This window comes from Octopus sinensis, linkage group LG4 (assembly GCF_006345805.1).
Source record: "Octopus sinensis linkage group LG4, ASM634580v1, whole genome shotgun sequence".
In the NCBI taxonomy this organism is placed as follows: Eukaryota; Metazoa; Mollusca; class Cephalopoda; order Octopoda; family Octopodidae; genus Octopus; species Octopus sinensis.
In genome coordinates, this window is record NC_043000.1 from 29,703,447 (window position 1) to 29,730,677 (window position 27,231).

Consider the following 27,231-nt stretch of genomic DNA (forward strand, 5'->3'; position numbering starts at 1 on the left):
CGATTCCGGACAGCACATTTTATCCTTGAACAAGACACTTTATTTCACGTTGTTCTAGTCCACCCAGCTGGCAAAAATGAATAATTCCTGTATTTTAAAGGGCCAGTCTTGTCACATGGTATGTCACGCTGAATCTCCCTGAGAACTACGTTAAAGGTACACGTGTCTTTGAAGTATTCAGCCACTTGCATGTTAATTTTACGAGCAGGCTGTTCCTTTGATCGGATCGACTGGAACCTTTACAGGTAGTAAGATGAAGTAAAAGATATGTAGCCCACGGGAAAATAATGATCAAATCAACAATCCCGAAATCGAACCTTCTATCACAGTTTTACTAGATTTGAAGATAATTCTTACACGAGTTCAAGGCCGAAGATTTGTGGGAGACATAACATTCAACTAAATCAATCGAAGTACTTGACTGATATATTAGTTTATTGTTTCCGTGAGTATGAAAAGCAAGAGCGACCAACATTTTGGCGAGATTTGAACTTGGAAAGTAAAGAGGCCTGAATACAGCAAAAGTAAAGAGACCTGAATACAGAAAAATATTTTGTTCGACGCTTAAACTATTCTGTGAATCCGCCATCTTGTTGATATGAAGATAATAAAAGCAATAATGAATTGAAAAGAAAATCGAATGCAAATAGAGAAAACTCTGCGTCAAGAGAAATAGGGGAGAGAGAAAGAGAGAGAAAGAAAGAGAGAGAAAGAAAGAGAGAGAGAGAATGGGAGAGAGAGACAGAGAGAAAGAGAGATAAAGGTGGATATAGAGAGAGAAAGAGAGAAAGGGAGAGAGGGGAATGAATGAGATGACAGATATATCTTCATAAGATCTAACATCTTGTATGATATAATGGAAGATATTGCCATAGATTCCAAAATCTTGTATGATATAACGGAAAGTAGATCTCATTAGATTCTGACGTTCTGTGTGATATAACAGAAAAGATATCCCATAGACTCCAACATATCCTATAGCATAACAGAGAAAATAGCTGCATAGATTTACACATTTTCTGAGGTTCCAATATATTGTGTGCTACAACGGAAAATGATTATCTCAGTAGATTCTAATATATTTTATGCTATAACACAGAAAATAACTCTATAGAACTTGTCACCTTGTATAGTATATCAGAGAAGATATCTCCAAGATTCTGAGATATCATATGGCCTAATCAAAATCAACTGTTCCAGTTGTTTAGCCCCAAGTCAGCTTAATGAACGTAACGTATGACTAAATTTGCTCCAGACGTGACTGTCGTGTTTATTCGGGTTCACTAAAAACTACCATTGCTTAAAGTGTATTATTTCTTTTAGAGTAAAGACTCTACGTGTGTTTCCAGGTAGATTTTGAATCCCTTTGTAACAGGTCAAGCGACTACACCGGAGTTCTTTCATTTTGATGTCGTTGTTGCTGCTGTTGTCTTCTTCTAATCAGGACTCACGCCATTAGCCACAAAGAATAATCTCCAATTCGAGCCAACTCTAAGCTACTAAGAATGCGTGTGACAACTTGAAGATCCACCCACCACACGCGATAGACTGGCGGTTGCACGGGCGCGAAAGCTACGTTGTTATACTCATTCCGTAAACGGTGGCTTTTAACAGGTGGAGAGCTGAACCATCCTGGGGTACAGAGGATTCGCAATCTAGACTAGGGTCTGAAAGTTTACCAAACCATAGTAGGTTACACCATGGTTCCTCTGCTTTGTGGCAGAAGTAGGAAGTAAGAGTGACAGAAAGTTGTGTTGAAAGAGTACAGCGGGGTTCACCTCTCCCCGACTGAGCTTCGTGGAGCTTAGGTGTCTTTGCTCAATAAATACTCACAATGCTTTGTCTGGGAATCGAAACCGCGTTCTTACGACCACGAGTCCGCTGCCCAAACCACTGGGTCATTGCGCCTCTACTGCTGCTGCTGTTGTTGTTGTTGTCATTGTATATCTTGGTCAGTCCTAATTAGGCACATCTAGTGTATATACCTAATAGATTTACGGACTCGGTGTCATCATCGGATCCATACCGCATGAAACGACTCTGTCTCCACCAAATCCACAGCCACTCGGTACAGTTCCATGAGCTTTAATGTAAAAGTTGAAGTTGCGAAATACATCATGTTTGCCAATGCCACCCTATAGCAGCATACCTGTACATTGAAGTAGTGGTCAAGGCAGGAGCGTGCAATGACGACTCGAACGAGGTGCAGCAGTTGTTATGGATCTCATAAGAATAAGACAATTGGGCACATTTTGGTGCCGATGTTTGGACATTGAACCAGTTTTGGAGTAGAGCTTTCGGGCTCCGGAAGCAAACACACACACACACACACACACACACATACACACGTGCGGGTGCTTTTATGCGCAGAAATATACACATACAGATAGAAACAACGATACAGAGACAGGGAGAGGGGTAGGGAGAAAAAGAGAGAGAGAGAGAAAGAGGGAGAGATATTACAATTTATTAATTGAAAACAGTTGACAGAAATGCTTTCCTTTTCTTCATACACATAAGAGAAATATGCTCAGAGAGAAAGAGAGAGAAGGGGCATTTAAAGAGAGCGAGGAAAGAAGACATAAAAAGAGAGGGGTGGAGATCGAGAGAAGTGTCTGATGTCAGTTAATTCTTCGTCAAATCACTGATTCCAAATAGGCGATGCTAATTAGGTGACGCAAAACCGCTGTGCCAAAGCGTTTCATACCAATCCTAGGTTACTTATGTTGTTTTCTTTTTGGCTTTTTTAAAAAATCAGAGCGAGGTACTGTCTTTGAAATTTTGCATTGTAGTTGTTGTGGTTTAAGGGCACTGCGGACCTGTCCTTATATCTGTGGGTTTCATTCAGTAACTAGGGATTCAGTGAGAGTCAATTCTCAACTGAAGGATCGTTAAACATCAGTATTTTTATTCCGGTAAGTACGCATGAAATTGTTAGCCTGGAATCGTAGAAATTCTTTTCTACTCTAGGCCCAAGGCCCGAACTTTTGGGGTAGGGGGCCAGTCGATTAGATCAACCCCATTACGCAACTGGTACTTAATTTATCAACCCCGAAAGGATGAAAGGTAAAGTCGACCTCGGCTGAATTTGAACTCAGAATGTAAAGACAGATGAAATACCTATTTCTTTATTACCCACAAGGGGCTAAACACACAGGGAACAAACAAGGACAGACATAGGTATTAAGTCGATTACATCGACCCCAGTTCGTAACTGGTACTTAATTTATCGACCCCGAAAGGATGAAAGGCAAAGTCGACCTCGGCGGAATTTGAACTCACAACGTAACGCAGATGAAATACCGCTAAGCATTGCGCTCGGCGTGTTAACGTTTCTGCGAGCTCGCCGCCTTTGAATAATAAATATCCTTTTCTACTCTGGGCGCAAGGCCCGAAATTTTGGGGTAGGGGGCCAATCGATTAGATCGACTCCAGTTCGCAACTGGTACTTAATTTATCGACCCCGAAGCTAACGTTTCTGATAGCTCACCGCACTTTTACTATAAATGTATTTAATGAAGAGTCGCTCGTAGAAATTAACCTAGAATTAACTTAGAAATTATCCAAGAAATCTAGGTGTGGTGGTCATGTTGTTCCAGTAGTGACCATCACAACTGAATTTTCAGGGATATCATATATAGGACTATGCTATTTATTCAAAGCAGGTATTTATGTGGAAACCGATGGTGCAGACTATTCGGTTTGATTGGAGAAAAACGCAAACAAACAAATAAAGAGAAACTGTTGATTCTATAAAGAACCAGACACAACAGAATACTTTTTTTCTTCTTATTAGTCTCTGTTTCTTCTTACTAATGGCGTTTTTATTGTGTGTTCTGAACGACCATATTAATAATGAGCTGGATGTTGTTGTTGTTGTTGTTGTGTCACAATATTTTTTATTCTTCATATTTTGAGAGAGAGAGAGAGAGAGAGAGAGAGAGAGTTAGCGAGGGAGAGAGAGGCAGACAGACAGGGACAGTGACAGAAAGAGATGCTAATATCTCAATTTCCTGTGTCGTTTTATATAAAATTAACGTTTCTATATTTGTTATTTATGAATTATTTGATTTGTTTAATATTTACGATATCTGTGTTTGTATCAACCACATAATGTAAAGAATTACGATTACTATTTGCAGTTGCATTATATGTCTCCTAGGTATTGTTGTCTTGCTTTTTTTTTTCGTGTTTTCTTGTTGTTTTTTTCTCCTGTTTATATTACTTTATGGTTCCGTCTCTTAAAATACTTGCATATAAGAACAGAGGTCATATCCCATGAGTCTGCAACAAAAGAAATACCCCCTTCCAGCAACAGATTTATTGGCAGGACTTTTATAAACATTCATTATTGTTGAAAACTCGATGTAAAGCTTGCCAAGATGCCAAAAAGAAAACAAAACACAAAATAGCAAAAAAAAAACAAAAAAAAAAGCAAACTAACCAAAGTCAAGCATAACAAAACTAAGAACAGAAAGTATTGTATTTGACCCAATCAACGATAACAGTCATAAAAATACATCGGCAACATGAACAAAAAAAAAAATCCTCCCGCGTAATAATATAAAATAACCGAGCGAAAAAAAGAGACAATTTACCGTGACCTATCTACTCAAATAAACGCATTGATATACGGTTTTATGTGGATGTTTAGCGTATTATAATATAAAACGATATTTTGTCTGAAGATATATTTAGTAAGTTTTAGATTCATGAAATCACTAAAGTGAGGTTTATTCTATTCATTGTACATATTGATAGTCTGTGGTTCACTGTAGAAGAATATTTCGAATATACATTTGAACGACGGAGCAAAAATAAATACTATTGATTGTTTTATATGGTTTTGGCACGGCTACAAGCTGATTACCATTTGCACTAGTTTTATAGAACCAATTATAGGATCTTATGCAGAGTTATTATTGCACTCTAAGATGTCTTTTCTTTTGTTATATGTTTTTTTTTGTTTCAATGTTCTATCTTTGTGCAGAAGAAATAAGCAGTATTTTGCAAACTATATATTCAGATCTAATGTATTTCCCATAAAATATAGAGAATTAATTAGGCTTATAACTTATTTATAACAAATCAAAGAAGAACGCATTCGTAATTGGCGGCATTAATCAAATTTATTTATTTATTTTTCGGAACACATATTTTAGAACCATTTATGAATAAACAATAATAAATCTCTAAGCGAAGCATAAACAGTAGCTGCACGACATCCTGAAGTATATTTGCCACCTAAATGTGGCTTACCCTTAAGGGTTGATGCTACTGTAGCTTGTAGCCCCAGGAAGACATCTTCAGCTATCTATTGACACACTGTCTGTGCCCTATCAGTAATTGCAAAGAGAAGTAATTGTTCCCATCTCCAGCCTGACGTGATACACACACACACACACACACAGACAGACAGACAGACTGACCCACACACACATATATGTATGCAGATGTCGATATGTATCTGTGACTGTATACACAACTAAACATGTATGTTGTTGCTATTTAGACCCAAACCAGCTCTGGCTTAGCAAACTCGTGACCAAAGGCTTTCCAATTGTGTTCTCACTGTGTTGTTTCCAAGAATATTATATCTAGGCCTAAATAATTTAATAGTTCATTTTTTTTTAAGACGCAGTAAGCGAAGACTTGAAAGGATTTCAGCTGCTGTTTAGATCAAATCAGCTAATTGTGTAGATCTCACCTTACCGTAGGTTCGCATGCACGCGCAGATATGGACAGCTTGAGTAATTTCACGTCGACATTTGGACTGTCATTGGTTGGAGAGGAAAATATAATACGCGATGGTTCTTCATTTGGTACAATATATTTTCTCTCACTGTTTATTTCTGTGTTCCTTTGTGTCCAAGGGCGTAGGTTCGAAAAGTAAAAGATATGAGAGATTGCTGCGTATGGTCCGTCCTTGTTTTTTCATGTCCGTATTTTTATCGTCTATCTGTCCGGATGTTTTATTATCGTCTGTTGCGTTCCTGTTCCATTTTTGGGATTTATATATATATATATATATATATATATATATATATAATATATATATATATATATATAATATATATATATATGTATATATATCGCTAGCCAGTAAACATTCTTTATTTTCGCTCCTTGTTTCCTTCTGTGTTCCTTTCTGTGGAAGAGCGTAGGCTCGAAATGTTAAAGACTTTTTCACTTCGCGAGCGTTCTACTAATACATCTGTTGTTGTTTACACCACCTGTTTTGCCTTTTTTTGTGAATTCTCCCTATTAATATATATATATATATATTCCATTCACACATTGAATTCGGTGATACTAGTTGCGGATTCTAGCTCGCTCTGATACTGAGTTGAGTTGGTGCCTTCTAGTATCTCAAAATTCAATATATAATCATTTATGATTATAGTATTCTACGCTGAAGAGAAAAGAAGTTTTTGGTACGATAGAATTATTTAATATTTAATTCTTATGCTTTCCTAAAGACTTGATTTCGAAACGTACGTCCGTAGATAACTAAAATTGTATGATAGATTGCCGTCAATTCATTCTCTCTTACCTGTTTGTGTCTGCCTTCCAATTGTTGTTTTACTGAGATCTCCCTTTTTAGTAGAAGAAATAGCTATAACTCTTTGACTGCTATTCTAAATTCGGTATGTGTGAGGCAATTCGTTGCTAAACCCTTTATTGCTTAGTATTACTTAAATTTTCCTCGAATGAGGCTTTTACATGCCGAAGACTACTTGGTGTAATTGATAATTATTCCAAATTAATTAATTCACCCTTCATTATTACGGATAACCATATTTTATCTCAGTAGATGACCACAGCATCTTGTTTTGGCTACACGCGGGTGGGAAGGGGCTGGTGACACAATCTTCATTCACACATTGAATTCGGTGATACTAGTTGCGGATTCTAGCTCGCTCTGATACTGAGTTGAGTTGGTGCCTTCTAGTATCTCAAAATTCAATATATAATCATTTATGATTATAGTATTCTACGCTGAAGAGAAAAGAAGTTTTTGGTAGGATAGAATTATTTAATATTTAATTCTTATGCTTTCCTAAAGACTTGATTTCGAACGTACGTCCGTAGATAACTTAAAATTGTATGATAGATTGCCGTCAATTCATTCTCTCTTACCTGTTTTGTCTGCCTTCCAATTGCTGTTTTTACTGAGATCTCCCTTTTTAGCAGAAGAAATAGCTATAACTCTTTGACTGCTATTTCTAAATTCGGTATGATGTGGTGAGGCAATTCGTTGCTAAACCCTTTATTGCTTAGTATACTTAAATTTTCCTCGAATGAGGCTTTTACATGCCGAAGACTACTTGGTGTAATGATAATGTTCCAAATTAATTAATTTCACCCTTCATTATTACGGATAACTATATATATATATATATATATATTATATATATATATATTAGGGAGAATTCCTGGAACTCTTCTTTACACTTCTTAACGAAATCATAACGATGTTTTGAGAAATTTGAAAAGTTAAACACGAAGCAGGTAATTTCTTCAAAAACTATGTCACTGTATGAAAAAAATTTATAACATTCTTCTGACATGATGACTCAATATATATTTTTTAACCTTTTAAAACAAGCCTTCTGTAGTTTTTCACTTTTTACTATTCTCTCTCTCTCTATATACACACACACACACACATATATATATATATATTATATATATATATATATATATATATATATTATATATATATATATATATATATTTAGGTAAGTCATAAAGGATTTCTCCAAACGTTTACCGTTTTACTCGCAATTAAGTTTGCAAAAGTTTGTTAATTTCAACGCTTAGTATGTGAATTCTGTTATAATTCTCAGTTAAGAATTCAGATATATATTACATTGTTTTATTTTCCAAATAGATAACTTTTAATCACATAGGTTTCCTGGAGTCTTTATTAAAAATTATAATAAAGAATATGAGGAAGTAGCATTTCATGAATTTTAATTTGAATAGAGCTTAATATTAACCTACATATGTTTCTACTACATCGGTATGTAAATGTTGCGATTACAATTCTTCTATAACACCGGTGTAATTTCCTCAGGGTTTTCACTGTAATATCCTTTCAGATTAAGTGGTTAGAATTTTATATTAATTTTAGTATTGCGTTAAATCAAATGGTGTTGAATGTTAATCGCAATGCGAACATTATTTTGAACTCCATGTATCGATTGTATGATAATCACGTGTTTGTTTCGTAGAGTCACTTATTTTTAAATATTTCGTTCGATGTAATATATTATCGCTGTTTCATTATTTATAACTGATGTATATTGTTTAAAGGTTCATTTGTTTTCCTATGGAAGCATCTTAAATCCCTGAACAAACTACACCGGTATTATAGCAAAATTGCAATTCGATAAAATTATTTTCTAACCATAGAATGACAATGACCAGGTAACGTTGCTGCTGCTGCTGCTACTACTACTACTACTACTACTACTACTACTACTACTACTACTACTACTACTACTACTACTACTACTACTACTACTACTACTACTACTGCTACTGCTGCTACTGCTGCTGCTGCTGCAACTACTATAAACAATATATATATATATATATATATATATATATATATATATATATATATGCATGTATTAGTTCTCTTTTGTACAGTTACGACTGCTACGACTGAATTTACGCAATTTACCACAATCGTGGACTGTGCGTAGAGAACAAATGGTATTACTGCATGTTGTGCTGACACATACGCACACACACATACAAACACATACACACACTCACACACACACGCACACACACACACACGCACACACATACATAGAAATGTATATTAGATATTTATATATATATATTATATATGTATTATATATATATATATGTACATCCCGCCTAACACTCTATGCATGTATACATATTATACATACATATATATATATATATTATATATACATTATATATATATTATATATATATGCTATACATGTATTATATGTATACTTTTCATATATTATATATATATATATATTATGCATATATATTATATATATATAATATATATATAATATATATATACATATACATTATATATATATTATATATATAACATTATATATATATATTATATGTATTATATGTATTATATATATATATGTACATCACACCTAACACTCTATACATATTATATATATATTATATATACATTATATGTATATAGTATATATATATATTATATACATATATATATTATACATATATATTATATATATACATTATATATATACATTATATATATAATATGTATATATACTAAGAGCGAGTGAGAGAGATGTATATATATATATATGTGTGTGGTGTGTGTGTGTGTGTGTGTGTGCGTGCGTGTGTGTGTGTTTGTGTGTGTAATTGTAGGAAGCCAATTCAAAATTCATGTGTTAGACTGTTGTAGTTTTAATATCCCTCTATACAGTATTTAATTAGCGATTGCTTTGTTATGCGTTAGTATATCGTAGATGACAGAAATTAATGGAATCGATTTAATCTTTCATTACTCCACTAAATCCTAGCAGTATAAATTTGTTTAGAGATCGATTCATTTGACTACTTCGCCTCCTTGTCTAATGACAAAATAAATAAATAAATAAATAAAATCGGTGACTCATTTCCTTAACAATCGCTGTGTAATTAAGGAATTTTGTCTCATTACTTTTTTGTGCCGATTAAAATTTTTTTAATGTCTTTAGGTCACGATAGAAGTGATAGTACCACTTGCTTGTTGAAACAATTCTGTAGGCCTCCTAACAATTATGAATCATTTTAAACGGATCCACGTTGTCGAAAGAATTATTTCTGACAGAGTGTTTGATATAGTCTAATATTTACCGCTTGGGATTTTTTGACGAAGTATGTGCGTTATATTAGTATTCATCAGATATATTGTTTATAGCTAGAACACTAAATACTTTATGGCTTATCCATCGGACGAGCAATAGGGATTGATCACGTACATCTTAACGTTGTCATGAGAAAGATGAACTGTGGAATTTATGAAGTTTGCTTGAATCATTGGCAGGGTCGATGTAAACACACATTTCTCTGGCGCATTTTTCTGAGGTTAAGCATTTGCCCATTGTTAGAAGCTTTCTTTATTTCCCATCTCATTCATCAGTCTACTTCTGTATGATTTATATAACTTCTCTAGAACATGACCTGATCTCTTCATGAACCAGGAGCGAATTTCCGATACTTGGCCTTCCAAAGAGGAAAGATGCTGAAGAGCTGAAACTGTAGTAATTAATACGGGCCTTGAGAGGGTTAGAGAGAAAATGAGTAGCGATATGAAATGAACACTCAACAGGGTGTGAGTCGATCGCCATGCTTGACTGCTAAATCTACAAGTTTTTTTTTTCATTCTCTCTCTGTTTATTTTCTCTTATTCCTTTCTGTTGAAGAGCGTAGGCTCGAAACGTAAAAGACTTTTTCATTTTCCCGAGCGTCAAACTAATACACTTGTTTGTTGTTCATACATCAGTCTTTATCTTTTGTTTTTCTACAAATTTCAGCCAATATAAATCTAGTCCGCTCCTAAGAGCAGATTAAGAGCAGACACCACCGTAGATGGAGTAGAAAGATGTTGATTGATGAAGCAAAATACGTGAGCGAACGACTTCGTTGAACGTCTTCAAACTAATTTGTTGGCCGATTTGTAAATGAGCGAGTTTCTTTGTAGTTGCTAAAGCTTCTCATGTGTAAACATGATTCCATCGCGGTGGCGTTAATCAATTTTGAGGACATTACTCCATTATGAAGTGTGTGTGTGTGGACTCTAATTGTGTCCTAATTATCCCCCGGTATTAGTATAATTCATTTGTGGACGTATTATTCTAGTGCGCGGAGCGAATATCCAACAATTTTTATAGCTTAATAGCTTGGGTTCCACTCATCTACAAAACTTGACATTCGCAACAAAACGCCTCTAGCGCAGTTTACGTAGACATTCTTTAAATATTCAAGGTCGCCAATAATTTAAGTTCATTATTATATTTTAAATGTTAAAAAAATATTTAAAATCGATGGAAAATTACTACTACAGTAGCCACATGGGTTTATTTCAGGAATACTTTATCTTAATATTCATATCTTGAAAGAACTAAGAAAGGCAATTGAAATGGCTTCAAGTGGAAATCGTTTCCAGACCGATTAATTTTGTTGTCCGAGAAAATGAGAAATAATCTTTGGTGTTCAACGTTATCATCGTAAGTTTTGCAAATTAAACATATCTTGAGAGAAAGAGGTAATCTCTTGAGGCTCTTCAATATCAATACAATTTAGCAGAAAATTACTTGTACTTAATGGTATAGTAGAATGAACACACAACACACACACACACACACACACCACACACACACACACACACACACACACACACACACACACACACACACACACACACACACATACTCTCTCTCGCTCTCTCTCTCTTTCTATGTGTGTGTAAATATATATCAGTTTGGTAAGAAAGTTCTTGGACACATTTAACATATCGCTTTATTAGCAATTAAAAATAACAACAAAGAACAATGAATCCAAAAGGTATTCCCCCTCGTTATCGATCACCTTTTGTTATCTTTCAGGCAAAGTTTTGAATCCTTTCATCCAGAAATCGAGGGGGTTTGAATCAATAAAGTCATAAACGAACGATTTCACATCTTCGTTTTCTAACTCTGTATCGCCAATCGCGCGTTGCAAGGCAGAAAATAATTGGTAGTCAGGAGGGGGAAAGGTCAGGAGAATACGGTGGGGGGTGCCATCATCTCCCAGCCCGCCTCCTTCAGCTTCTCTGACGTCTTCTTTGCTGGTGTTTTGTCTTGGTGGTAAATTATCTTCAAATTTGAGCGTTTTTCGGCCAGCGCGATCTTTTGACGGTCCATTTGTTCGTAGTAGACATCCTCGTCAATGGTAGTATTGCGTGGGAGAAGACCTAAAATGATCACGCTACGGCAATCCCACCAAACTGAGATCATAAACCTCTTTTTGCACAAGCGGTCCTTCTGGCGAAGATTTTGGCTATTGACCCTTGCTACACCAGGATCGTCTGCACCTCACGTTGGAGTACAGTACCCCCTTTTCATCCATAGTGATTACTGACTCCAACCAATCGAACCTTCGGCTTCGCCAGAGCAGACTTTGACATGCAGTGAGACGTGCTTGTTTGTTCGAGTCAGTCAATTCATGTGGCACCCATTTTTCAAGCTTGCGACCTTGCCTAGACGATGCAGGTGGTCTTTATATAGCTGGTTGCTCCTGACTGGTCAGCGACGCTGATTGGTTGCGGGATTGAAGGCAGCTCGGTTGTCCAAGAACTTTCTTACCAATGTAATATATATATATGGTATAAATAATATATAAATATATGCATATATACATACATATATGTATATACCTACATTCATAAGAGGCAACTACCTCGAAACTAGTCTGTCGATGACAGACCAGCAATGGAAATCTGCTGACCTGCCCCCTGTTCGAAGGTTATAATGGACACAGGTTTGTGTGTCACATAGCTAGCTAGAGGTGATGGCCTCTCGGAGCTAATCAACGACAGCATTTGTGCCATGTTAGCTTGGCGATAACTATTAATATATATATATATATATATATAATATATATATATATATATATATATATATATATTATATATATATATATAATATATATATATATATATATATATATATATATATATATATTTGTATGTTTTACATTAGAAAATAAGTACTTAACTCAAGCCGACATTGTATTTTGCTACTTTCAACATGTATCTAATACTACATATCGCAATGAACAAACAAGTATTTCAAATTTAATGCATTCAACATCATAACACCATATGAAATTGACGATGTTGAGAATACTAGAATCACTTTTGTTTATTTCTGTTTCCTCGGTCTAACGCCACTTTACATTTATCCTTTCGCGTTCTACACGAAAAACAAATTCAAATTTCTCATTACTCAATCAAACAAATTTAGATATGGAAGAGACTAAACGAACCAACCCACAAAATATTGTAGCATTTATTTTACGGACAGAGCGGTGGTATGACATATCGTTAAAACATCGGACATTACAATGCATTGTGGGATTTGTTCGGGTTCCTTTCGTCCTGAATGTAGACCCTACCAAAGTGATATTGAAAGGATAAGAACTGCCAAAGTTTTTATCGCAATGGGCAAAATGCATCGCTGGTAAACCTTGGGCATAATTTGGTTGTGATGACATGGGGAGTGGTGGGGTGTGTGATTTGGTGCATGAGGAATTCCCTTTTGTCTATAAATTTCTTTTCTCGGGCCTTCATACTATTTAAGACTGGAATATTCCAGGTGCAGATACTTAGTGAAACGTAGTCAGTCGAGGCTTTTAATTAGATATCATCGATTCTAAAAAGTTGTATAACAATGTTTATCCTGGTTCGATTCGAAATTCTGGACGTCGAGAGACAGAACTGAATATTGTAAACATTTTTATCTCATTTACTTCTAACATTAACAGCAACTTGAAGGAATCGCTACGAGGAAACTTGAGCTGATAAATGGCAACCGACATCTCCTTCATATTTTGTACAATGACAGGATGCATTTTATGATACTGTCCTATATATTCTCCCAGAAGACGTGTTGACTAAAAAGCTTTTGGTTTTAGGATTACTTGATAAGAGAAATGCTGGGATTAAGCAACAATAAAATCTTACTATGCATTATAAACTAATGAAAGAACTTTGATTTGTCTCTCGATCTTACTGCCTTAACAACCGGTTTCTTCCTGAAAACAACCAACTTGTGAGAGCAGTTTATTTCAGATATTTTCATTTTAAAAATCTTCTCCGCTTAATCGTTGAGAAGACATTGGTGTTGCCTTGGCGGAGGTTTGCGCTCTCTAAGTGCTCTTGTTTCTCATTTAAATATAAGTTCGAAAGCTGAGTCAGCGGGAAGGAGTTCCAACAGGATGAAATCTCCAAGTGAATTAAATACAAAATTCTCCGATATCCAAGGTGCTAAAGTTTGTCGGCAGAAGATCAACCAAGAGCCATGACCTGAATGTGACGCGGACAATTTGGAGTGTAAGAAGTTAAAGGCTGAAACATCTGCCTAAGTGGGCTTTCTTTTTTGAAGACCTTTTAAGAAAGGAAAACTGGGTAAGGATGCAACAATATTTCTAAAATAAAGGGAAAGACATGAACTGTGGTTGGAACCCCTTAAATTAAGGGTCCCCTCTATCACCTGGTATTAAACAAAAACAACACCAACACGACCTGCTGTTGCAAATACTACTACTACTACTACTACTACTACTTGACTCTCATGCTCTGTGGTACCTCATATGCTTACTTAGGGCTCAGAAACGACCAAGGCTAGTTTATTAAGGAAGGACATACTCAAGCGAAATGCCCCATATTACCAGAATGCATTATGTCAACCCAGAAATAGGAGAAGCAGTCGTAGATTCTTTAACAGTTACCGTCTTTAGTTGGGCCCCTAAGGAACTCTATATGTGCTTGAACCTCTTAGAAATAGTAGCCAAATGTCCGTCAAATTAAACATAACCATTCTGAATACAAGATGCATTGGATAAAATAGTCCTAAGTAAGGTTTGAGAATATAGGAGGGGTTGTCATGATTGGAATAGCTTTGCTCATAGGTATTCCTCGTCATGGGTGAACTTGGCTAAACCACATCAGGAGCTCCATGACCAACATCAACAACTACAGTAACAACAACGACAGCTTTATCTCACTACCAGTATATCACTCCAATCAATTATTTCGAGTAATTACATTCAGAAATTCGTTTGAAAGCGAAATCGTATTGTAAGCAAAAGGGAAGTAACTCTGTGACATTGTGATGGCGTTAGTCGTGTTTGTTTGACCACGAACAAAATAACTCAAAAACCGCTGGATAGATTCGGATGAAACTTTCAGGGATGTTTGGCCTCGTGACTGGCACAAACTAATTAAATTTTGGGATCGATCTGGCACCGGACAATGATTCTGGATTATTTGTTATATTTACTCTACACGATTTCGATCTTACGTTAACTTTCAAGTCTGTAGCTATTTTGAATGGTGAATTTGTTAACTTTGGTTTGTATCAGATACGGATAAACTATTTATTACTGTTACTAAACTTTCTGCAGCCACCTTCTTATTCCATGACTACCATTGGGATCGATCCGGTACCGAACAAAGATTCTGGATGATTTTTTCCTGTTTATTTTAATTAATTTTTGAGAGCGGTCGGGTTCGTTTCTAGTATTTTCGTTTGTGAGATCAGTTAAGTTTATTTCAGATATTTTCATTTTAAAAATCATCTCTGGCTAATCGTTGAGAGGACGTTAGTGTTGCCTTGGCAGAGGTTTGCGCTCTCCGAGTGCTCTAGTTTAAGTATAAATTTGAAAGCTGGGTCAACGGAAAGGAGTTCCGACAGGATGAAATCTCCAAATACACAAGTCTCCAATGTGATAAATTTTGTCAGCAGAAGGGCACGCGAGAGTCACGACCTGAATGTGACGCGGACACTTCAGAGTGTAAGAAGTTAAAGGCTGAAACATCTGCCTAAGTAGGTTTTCTTCTTTGAAGACCTTCTGCCGTTCAGCTCTCTTGAGAGTTTCTTCCATGGAATTCACTAATAACTATTCCAGTTAATTCATTATCAAATGAATATAGAATAACTAAGGTGTGAGAAACAATATCAGAAGGTGGTGTTTATTCTTATCATCCAGTTTAATCTCTCTACATTCCGAGTTCAAATCTCTCTTGAGACTTCTTTGTGGCTTTGTGCCAGATCAATAAGAAATCAATATTATTCATTTAAGCTTCAAATAATTTAAAAGTTAAATGAGGTACCAATCATTATCGATTGCAACCATTCTATTTTAGATTTCAGCATCGCCATTTTTATTTGCTTCAATATACAACGTGTGAATCTCTCTTTCACACACACACACACTCTCTCTCTCTCTCACTCTCTGTCTTTCTCTCTCTCTCTCTCTCTCTGTCTTTCTCTCTCTCTCTCTCTCTCTCTGTCTCTCTCTCTCTCTCTCTCTCTCTCTCTCACACACACACATATATATATACACATAAATAGTGATCCCGCACACACACACATATACACACATACATACACACACACACACACCAAGATGGAGGAAGGTCAGAAGTGGTCAAGAAGGAGGGGAAATATTTTATCTACGTCCATTAATTGAATACTGTTTGGTTTTCGATGGTCAGTTGTCTTTCTTCGTTTTGAGGTCACTAAAATGGATAGATGTTTAAGGAAATGTCCATGAGTGGACGTGACAGTGAATTAGGAAAACTGAAAAAAAAAATATTTAGGGACGAACTCTGCTTGAAACCAAAATAGTTGCATGAGTACCGAATTGTTAAATGCCAAGAGCAGCATACTTTAAATTAATTACAGTACAGAGAGGAAAACATCGGCAGTTTTATTTGATAACCTCTTAAATCTTTACGTGTCCAAATCATTTTCATGAGTTTATCCTAAACGTCAATATTTGTTACCCACACTTTTAATTAGCCATTGTTTAGTACTTTCCCTGTAATACAAAGCTTTCCTTCCGTAAATTCAAATTTATTCTGGTGGTTGAAACAAAATGGTAATTTGTATCACATACGATGCATGGCTGCCAGGGAAATATGTCCAGAGTACCACATGTGATGGACAGGACAGGCGAAGGGTTAAATAGTAGTCTTCATTAGAAATATTAAGTTAACGAAGACTGGGTCATGTGATACAGTTGCTTTAGATTGCTACCAGTAATATCAATAACTTGGATTAATGCCTTCCTGGAAGCCTTCTTTAAATTCAATTAGGTTAAATGAGTAGAGAAAAGCAAAAAAAAAAGTAATACAACAAAACACCAAAAGAAAAAAAACATGATGCAGGATAAAATGTATATGAATATAAAGAAACCATTATCGCTATAGAATTGAATAAAATTGTATCTCAACAAACTTAATAAAATTGTTTGCCGACATTATTCACTATTGTAATTGTAATTATGGCCAGCCAAAAATCTATTAGTGAAATGTAAATTAAGTATGGTAAAGCTGAATATAAATTATTTCTCATTTGAAAGTTCAATAACAAAATCTCTTTTACGCTGTTTCTTTTTTGTGGTTTTCCATAATCTTCACAGCCACCCTTAATATATTTTGTAGTTGTAACCTTTATTGATTGCCGATGCTTTCCCATAAACCATTATAAACTACCTCGATTCTATTTGTTCGAATCTACCTTCTCCATCCAATGGATCACTACCCATTCAATCGTTATTCAGCGTCGTTGTCGCTGTCTTTATCGACTTAATTCTTAATGCTGTTCCACGTCTATCTATCTATAAGAGGGTTCTTATATACTTACATCAATGACTTTTATCTGACCTCTATTCACATTCATGATTTCAGCGAATAATTGATATTGAAAGGAAAAGAAAAGACGGAAAAGTCCTTAATGTCTCTAGTATTTATTTCCATTTCGCTGTTTGATTAGCTTTTTTGATATTATATTTTATACGTTTCTCTTTCTTATTTTCATCAGATAAAACTGATTTCTATCGATCTAGTGTTCCTATAAGTTAGAAACCTATTTATGAAACGATTTATTACACACCACACACATTTTTTCGTTTTCTCAATTCATACAATTTGATAAAACATTAAAAATTCTTTCTACTTTGTATTTTCCATTTTTCTCTTGGCGGCCATTTTTCCCGCTGAAATTTGATTTTCCTAAAAAAAAAATGCTACAGCATACAGAGAGCTGAAGAATATTTTAAATATATTCACCAATGTTTCAATTATTTTTGTTTTACATATTTTATAGAAACTGAATCCTGTCTAATATTGATGGCTGAAAATGTATTTTCACTGTGTATATAACCGACCTGTTCCATGAGCTTCAGTTTTGGTTCACGGTCTTGTCACGAAAGAGTTTAATACTACCGTCATATAGACACATTCATTATTCACACTTACACTCACGTATATATATATATATATATATATATATATATATATATATACACAAACACATTTATGTATACATATTTATGCATGCATGTGTGCATATATATGTGTATGTATGTATCTCTCTCTCTCTCTCTCGCTGTATATATATATATATATATATATATATATATATATACATACATATAGGGAGCTATTTGGATTGATAGATAGATAGATAAATAAATAGATAGATAGATAGATAGATAGATAATAGATAGATAGATAGATAGATAGATAGATAGATAGAGAGAGAGAGAGAGAGAGAGAGAGAGAGAGGTAAATCCAACAAATAAATCGAGGGAAAGAAACAATGTTAGTGAAGTGGATGTACTTAGTAAATATATCAGACTGAAGCTCAGTGACTGCTTTAGATGGAAAAATAGGAGTAGAAACATTTCGAGCATGGCTCTTTGTCGGAAACAGTGTAAAAAGAAAAAGAAGCAGATCGTCTGGGGAAAAGCCTGTGCGTCGTTACGCCGCCAAAATTTTTATATGTGTATAAGGATCTCTGCGTTCAGTGTTCAGTGTTCAGCTATTGGAATAACTGGATTACCTCCTCCTGAATTAAGGTGTAACGTGCTGAGCATTCCACAATTCCACAGACACGTGTGCCGTTAAACATAATCCTAAAGCCGAGTCATTGTGGAAAAGCTGCATCCTTTTGAATTACAAGTAAAATCCATTAGACAGGCTTCTATACAGTTTCCATGTTTTCAATTTCATTCAGAATGTACGAGTTGATCCAGGGCAATAGAAAATGTCTTTTGATGAACATGCCATGTAAGGAAATCCACCTCGAGACCTTCTGGTTCGGAAGAAACTTTGACTTTTCCAACATACAGTGCCTGCACGCATGCGCGCGCATTTTAATTTTATGTCTATTAGTTGCATTGGCATGGCTGTTCGGTTTGGTTCTCCGATTCGAATGCAGAGTTTTCTAAACTACGTTCTTGGGTGAAGCAATGCCTTTGAAGAATGGCATTGGGTATCAGAGATTATTGAGAATGTCTGTGTGTAGGAAGATATTTGTCTATCTATATATCTACCGATCTATCGCGCTAGCTCACTCTGTGTGAGTGTATATATATATATATGTATATACATATGTACATATTTATATATATATATATATATATATATATATATATATAATATATATATATATATATATATATATATACATACATATATACATACGTGCACACACATATATATATATATATAAAGATATAGATAAACAATTAGATAGGTAGATAGATAAAGTGACAGAAATTAAGTTTATATAATATATATATATATGGAAATAATATATATATATATATATATGTGTGTGTGTGTGTGTGTGTGTGTACCTACGTACATATATATGATATGTGTGTTTAATCTTTTCTGTATGTACGTATGTGCAAGTATATTTCATAGTTAGACTCCAGGCGCCGACATTATACAGTATACGAAATGAGATATTGCAATATAGCCATAAATATCCGAAGAACATAAATGGCTTAAATGACATGTGACTAAACTATGGAAGAGGTGTCATGGCTTCTGGCCGACATCCACATGTAACTGTCAATGGCGCTCTGTAAAGACTTATCTTATGGAACCAAGGAAAGAATAAATAAATGGTCATAGTTCAGCTAGAAGTAGCAACCAAATATCCCTCAGTTTACCCCCACTATTGTCTTGCAAAAGGAAGGTGGCTCTGCATATTGAATATGCCTGTTGAGTATACATAATAATCGGGGTTGGACGCATTCTATCTTAGATCTAAATCAGTCTAAATGACAACCTCGTCGACAACGGCTAAAATAACAAGCTACCATATACTCTACCCCTTGTACTACGGAAATCATCAAAGTTCATTACTTTTAACCTAAGAAAGCTGTTTTATATACCAGTCTATCTTTTGTTACCAAATGTCATGCTAGAAACTATATTCTTTTTTTACTGAGTCGGCCTCACTAACATAAATACCGGCTGTATATATTTTTGTAGATATTTAACCTCATTACTGGCATAAGCATGAAGTTTAATTTCGCAGTTAAAGGGTTAACTTATTCTCACACATAACATTCCTTTGTTCATACCAATCTATGTATTTGTTTTTAGCCCTAGGTTACACAAGATCAAATACAGTTGATAAACAGAATTTAATCGTGATCATTTGGTGTTTTTGTCTATGTAAAACTTGAATCTCTGATTCTATCTTTAAATCATGAAGCCGAACAGTGTGTGCGAATTGAGGGATACTAACTGCTATTTCTATCTAGTTTGAACATTCACTTACAGGTTTATTCACTATCCTGTTAGTATGTTCTTTATGAAGATCAACTGCATTCGTTTTTAAACTAAATTTTAAACTTCATTCGTTGCATCACATTGCAGAGAAATCATGTGAAATGCTGTTCAAAAGACAGGATTTCCGCTCATTGGAACATTTCTACCAGGAGCGTTTCTACTTTAGATATTCGTTATCAAAGAGCTAAAATGCACAATAATAAATAGAATGATTTGAAATCCGTATTATTTAGATATACAAGAGAGTATTTGAGGATATTGTCGATATGTTTATCTCATTCAAAAATTTCCAAATGTTATTTCCTTATGATATACTTGAAGTGAATTCGTTTTAGCCAGGAATTAAAACAGGATGGGGTATTCCGTTTGCCGGAAGCTGTTTTCTGTGGTGCTCACGATATCTTGGAAAAAATATTATCGTTAGAAACGAGGTTACTTGTCGATTTTTGAGACAAGTTTATTAAATTATCAACTCGTAAATGATAAATTCGTGTCTAACTTTGTCAACGTAAATACGAATAGCATACTGTTCAACATTAAAGTTCCAACACATAAACACGGATTTTTACTCAATGAATACTAAATATCTAATGAATGGGAATACACACACACACACACACACAAACACACACACACACACACACACACACACACACACACACACACAGAGGCACACACAAATACTCACAAACACAAAATTATACCAAATATAGTTTTATAAAAGTACATACCTTCAAATGTATCGTCTGTTTATAAGCGTGTTAAATAATTCCCCCTTTGTAGAAGCCAAAACTGTTTCTGTGAAGAGAAAATAAAAAGACAAGTTAGTGAAGAATTAAGGGAAACAAGCAGAAACATATTTATCGTTGACATTAATTAAAAACCATATTATTTGTTTACCAGTAGTACCCTCAGAAATTCAGCGACATTTTTGTGGTACAGTACTAGATATAAGCATCCAATACGGTAATAATATCTTGTCATACCCTTGGCAATTCTTTGATTATTTTCTATGAAATAATTAATATCTATTGTCCTTGCTTCTGTTTAATCTTCTAGCTTTCGTTTTTATTTTTTGTGTCTTTGTAGCCTGTGCAAAATAATCTTGTCCATCATCATTCATATTTTTCCTTCTTTGATTAACAATTCTCATTTCCCCGTTAACTCCTGCTTCGTCGTTCGCCTCAAGACTTTCTCTCTCTTTCTCCCGTCTCTCTGTCTTTATTTCTCTCTCGTTCTCTCTTTCTCTCTTTCTCTCTCGCACAAATAATTTTACCATTGTTTTTCCAACGAGTGGCTTATTTTACACCACAGGAGTGCATCGATAACTATAAGGCATGTCGTGAAAAGTATGCACTAAAATAAAATGGTGTTGTAATTAAGTGAGTTTTAGACATAGGGAAAATAGAGAGTAGCAGTGATTAGTATGGTTGGAAAATAGCTGCAAAATATGGTCGAAAAACGACTGAAGTATATGGTTAAAAAATAAGTAAAAAATATGGTCGAAAAATAACTGATGCTCAGTAACTATGTAATGAAGTAAAGAGTATACAAGTTTTTCTAAAAAATAGAAACTAAATGATCATTTCGAGACATTTATGATTATAATCAGGGTTTCACATTTTCAATATTACGGTAGATTATTGACTAATGAGAAATATTTATTGGCCACAGGAATTCGGAAAAGAGTTGATGAACATGCACACACACACACACACACACACACACACACACACACACACACACACACACACACCACACACACACACACACACACACACACACACACACACACACACACACACACACACACACACACACACACACACACACAGAGAATATCTGTAGAAATAACTGTAACAAAATAATGTAAAGCACATCAGAACGTGATATTGACTTATAAAGACATTTGATACACTTTATAGTATATGGTTGCATAATAAAATACCACTTGTCTACAAGTCATTAACATTTATATATATAATTTTTTTTTCGTAATGAGATAAAAATACCAAGGCTGTGTAGATTTTAGAACATTTATAAATAGGTCTTGCACCTGATTCCAGGATATTTATTATATCCCTTCATCGGAGACGGTGTGAGAAGATGGTTCAGCAATAGTTAATTTAGATAAGATACGAAATAGAGAGTGAGGTGCAGGAATGAAAATAGATGTATGCAGGGATATGGCATATGTAGATCCATTATTTAGGCAGAATGGTATACATAGGCGCAGGAGTGGCTGTGTGGTAAGTAGCTTGCTAACCAACCACATGGTTCCGGGTTCAGTCCCACTGCGTGGCAACTTGGGCAAGTGTCTCCTGCTATAACCCCGGGCCGACCAATGCCTTGTGAGTGGATTTGGTAGACGGAAACTGAAAGAAGCTTGTCGTATATATGTATATATATGTATGTGTGTGTGTTTGTGTGTCTGTGTTTGTTCCCTAGCATTGCTTGACAACCGATGCTGGTGTGGTCACGTCCCCGTCACTTAGCGGTTCGGCAAAAAGAGACCGATAGAATAAGTACTGGGCTTACAAAAAGAATAAGTCCCGGGGTCGAGTTGCTCGACTAAAGGCGGTGCTCCAGCATGGCTGCAGTCAAATGACTGAAACAAGTAAAAGAGTAAAGAGTATATAAGATTCTAATAGCTTATGAGTAAAATCCAATAGTGTTTAAAATTGGCCATTCCAAGTATAGAGTTTATACAGTGTTATTGAATCAAAGGCACCTTTACTATTGTTGTTGTTGTTGTTGTTAGTGGTAGTGGTCGTAGCAGTAGAAATAGTAGCTCTAAGTATTAGTATTATTGTTTTTTTTAGCTTGGGTTGGAATTTATCAATATTATATTTATATATATATATATATATATTATATATATATATATATGTGTGTGTGTGTGTGTGTGTGTGTGTGTGTGTGTGTGTGTGTGTGTAGGTATGTAAGGAGTGCTCCGTCGGTTACGACGACGAGGGTCCTAGCGGATACGATCAACGGAACAGCTTGCTCGTGAAATTAACTGAGCACTCCATAGACACGTGTACTCTTAACGTAGTTCTCGGGGAGATTCAGCCTGACACAGAGTGTGACAAAGCTGGCCCTTTGAAATACCAGGTACTACTCAATTTTGCCAGTTGAGTAGACAGGAGCAAAGTGAAAATAAAGTATCTTGCTCGACACAACGCGACGCCAGGAATTGAACTCATGGCCGTACGATCGTGAGCCGAATGCCCTAACCACTTGGCCACGCGCCTTTACCTATGTATATATATGTAGGTAGATATGTGAGTTTATCTGTATATATGTCACTTCACGTGATCACGTGACCAACCAGACTATCAGATGCTGTTACACATCGCTGGTCACAATGCCCTATGCTTTGTTTCAGCCTTCAAAGGACACCATTATGCATGCTAGGTGAGCACCCTACCCTGCTCGAGTGTGGGGAGTGAAGGGACGTGAAATGAAGTGCATTGCTCAAGAACACGACGCGTCGCCCAGTTTGGGAGTCGAAACCACGATCTAGAGATCGTGAGTGCGATAGCCTAACCACTAGGCTACACGCCTTCACTTGTACATATACGTATCTATGCACACACACACACATATAGGTGGTGATGATGATTATGATGGTGAAGTTATCCATGAGTGTGTATGTTTTTATTTACGCAACGGGTTTGTGTACAGTTTCCGGTTATCAAATTAGACTCCAAATGTTTGGTCAACGATGAACTGTGATCGAAGACGGCCAGTTACTGTGGCACGCAGTGGGATCGACCCCGGAACTACATTATTACAAAGCAAACCTCTTTAACTTTATTCCAGAAGAAACACAAAATTGTATCCTTCTTGCCAACAAAACTTACTCTTGAGTTTAATTAATAATATCCTAACGTTTGTCGAGATGACTGCCTCTGCATTCGAATGATTCTGAAGAAAATATAACTCGTCATTGATACGATATTGTGGAGGCACATGGCTTAGTGGTTAGAGCAGCAAACTCGCATTTGAGGGATCAGGGTTCGAATCTCAGCCCGGGTGATGTGTGTGCTTATGAGTGAAACACCTAAGCTCTAGGTGACTCCGGCAGAAGGTAATGGCGAACTTCTGCTGACACTTTCGCCACAACTTTCTCTCACTCTTTCCTCCTGCATCTTACAGCTCACCTGCAACGGACCGAGGTCCCATCCAAGTGGGGAAACTATACGCCAATGAAACTGGGAAACCGACCCTTATGAGCCAGGCGTGGCTTGAGAAGGAACACACAAAAACAATACGATATTAAGATATAATTATATATAACTATCCGGGAGGTCAACGAGTGCATCCGTCTGTTGTTAGTTTTTGGATTATTTCACATTCTTAGTCTATATTTTGCTATATTTGGAATTGGCTACTTGCTGTACTTGTTATGGTTAAACGAAGTGCTTTGTATTGTTTGTTCCAGTACATTGTGCTTTGAGTTCAAATCTCAGTGAAGTCTACTTTGCTTTTCATGCCTTCTGTATTGATACAATAAAGCATCGATGTAGTACTTGGATTGAAGTTATCAACTAACTGGATTCTTTTTGTAAAACTACTCGCTCAGAAAACCCATCTCAACCAGATTATATAATTTGGTCTTTATCTCCACTGAAGTACGTGTTAGATGTCACAATTAAATAGTGTAAAAAACCGATGGCCTGTTTTTTCCTTCATTTGTAAATGTACTCAATATTCTTTCTAACTCTGGAAACCATTGAAAGGAAATTTTTAGTATAATACACGAATGTTCTTCGCTGTCTTCTCCTTAGATGTATAACGATGCACATCAATTCCTAAATACTGGCTAAACGTAAAGCAATTTAAATAAATTAAATATATATATGTATATATATGGAATTTGTGTGTGTATATAATACATACATACACACACACACACACGCACACACACACATATATATATATATACATGTATGTGTGTGCGTGCGTGTGCGTGTTTAAACTTCAAAACAAGAGTCAAATCTCTGTCACATTTAATCTGTAAGGTCGGCTAACTTCAAAAATGTGTCTAATGCAGTTGGTGAAATCAAGCATTCGATAATTAAAGCTTAACAATTATCAGACTTAGTACTGGAGTTGATATAACCGAAGAGTGCTGAAGCATTGCCTCAATGCAATGAACAGAACCGGTGAAAGAATAAATGAATATATTTTTGTGTTAGATAGTAGTGATGTATGTGAACGCAATGAATTGCCGTTCGCGTTATTGAGGTTCTAGAGAATGACTCGCATCGGCTTTATTTCTTAAACACCGCCATTGAATAAATGACAAACATTTATACAAAACTATTGAATATTAGAATATGCGCCGAACAGTTTAGAAATACTTAAAATATGTGACAACACAAAATATAATTTTATAACAATACAAATATTCAAATTGGAAGTATTTGAAAGTGCGCCGTGTGAATGTAATTAATTCAGAGAAGAGATGTTCAAAGTCGTTTGAACGTGTACAGCATTCATGAGAGAAATATGGTCAGAAGATTACTATTGCTTGTAGTAGCAATGGAAATTTTGAGATCTCTAATTTATATTTCAAATCTTTCATTCCTTCGTCACCTCTCTCTTTCTTTCGTTCGAAGCGTCGTCGCATCTCTTTTCATTATTAACTTCGCATTCAATCTTACTTTCTCGTGTTTCCTTCCTATATTGGCATCCGATTAATTTAGCTGCTATATACAGCTGTTCTCACTGGAATGTTCACATCATACAATCTGTTGCGATGAGAGATTGCAATTTTAAATCGGGAGCCTGTTGTCAATGTAATATTTTAAATTGTTACTTTGCCAACTTGCACAGAATAAACGCATCCATCAAACGAGAAGAACGTTTTTCAACTCACTATGACATTTTCTCGCCGTGAAACACATTCAGTCGACATAAGAAATAAACAAATGCAGAAATACACAATCACATTTTGAAGATAAAAAATATTGCGAGGAATTATAATGCCATCGTTGACAGGTTAGTATTAGTTATTATGAAAATCATGTATTTCCAGAGTTAGGAACTAACGTTTATCTGCACCCAAAGTTATTTTAAGGATTTAGCTGCAAAACACACAATAATTTTGCAACTGGCAAAAATCTTTAAACGGTATTATTTGCAGCAAATGCCATGGCTTTTCTTTTCTTGAGTTAATTTCACACGAAAACAACTTGCGTCGTACGTTTCGTTGACTAATTTTCATCAGAAAACTCTCTTCTAATCTGGAAGCAATTTAAGTGGGGGTGGAGTGGGGATAAGAAATTAATCTAATTTCAGTCCATTTTAGCAACACATCATCATCATCGTATTGAAGTCCACTTTTCTATGCTTGAATAGGTGGGGCGGAAAATGTCAATGCAGATAATCTACAGTCGGATGCCCTTCCTGTCGTCAATGGTCACCTGTTGTAACTAAGGTTATATTTTCTCAAGGTTAGGCATGTTTTCGCGGAAGATTAGAAACGAAGGACAACACTTTCATGACGGGGACAACTCGCTTACAGCTATCATAAGATGTCAAGTCAAGGAGACAGCAACAAACACGTATGCATATATATATATATATATATATATATATATTATAATATATATATATATTGACTAAATTTTCTACACGCTAGGCCACTGGTAGTAAAAATTTCAAACATTTTCTTACTCTGATATTATTAATCATATATATATATATATGTGTGTGTGTGTGTGTGTGTGTGTCTGTGTGTCTGTGTGTGTGTATGTATGTATGTATGTATGTATGTATGTATGTATGTATGTATACATGTATACAGAGAGAGAGAGAGAGAGAGAGAGAGA

General features: G+C 35.5%; 1 long non-coding RNA gene across 1 annotated transcript in view; it reads right to left on the minus strand.

Moving 5' to 3' along the window:
• LOC118762910 overlaps window positions 1-27,231 on the minus strand; it is a 124,550-nt gene that overhangs the window by 67,762 nt on the left and 29,557 nt on the right. Inside the window, exon 2 of the long non-coding RNA XR_004998662.1 lies at window positions 21,121-21,187. This is a non-coding gene — a long non-coding RNA (uncharacterized LOC118762910). The remainder of the gene's footprint in view (window positions 1-21,120; window positions 21,188-27,231) is intronic.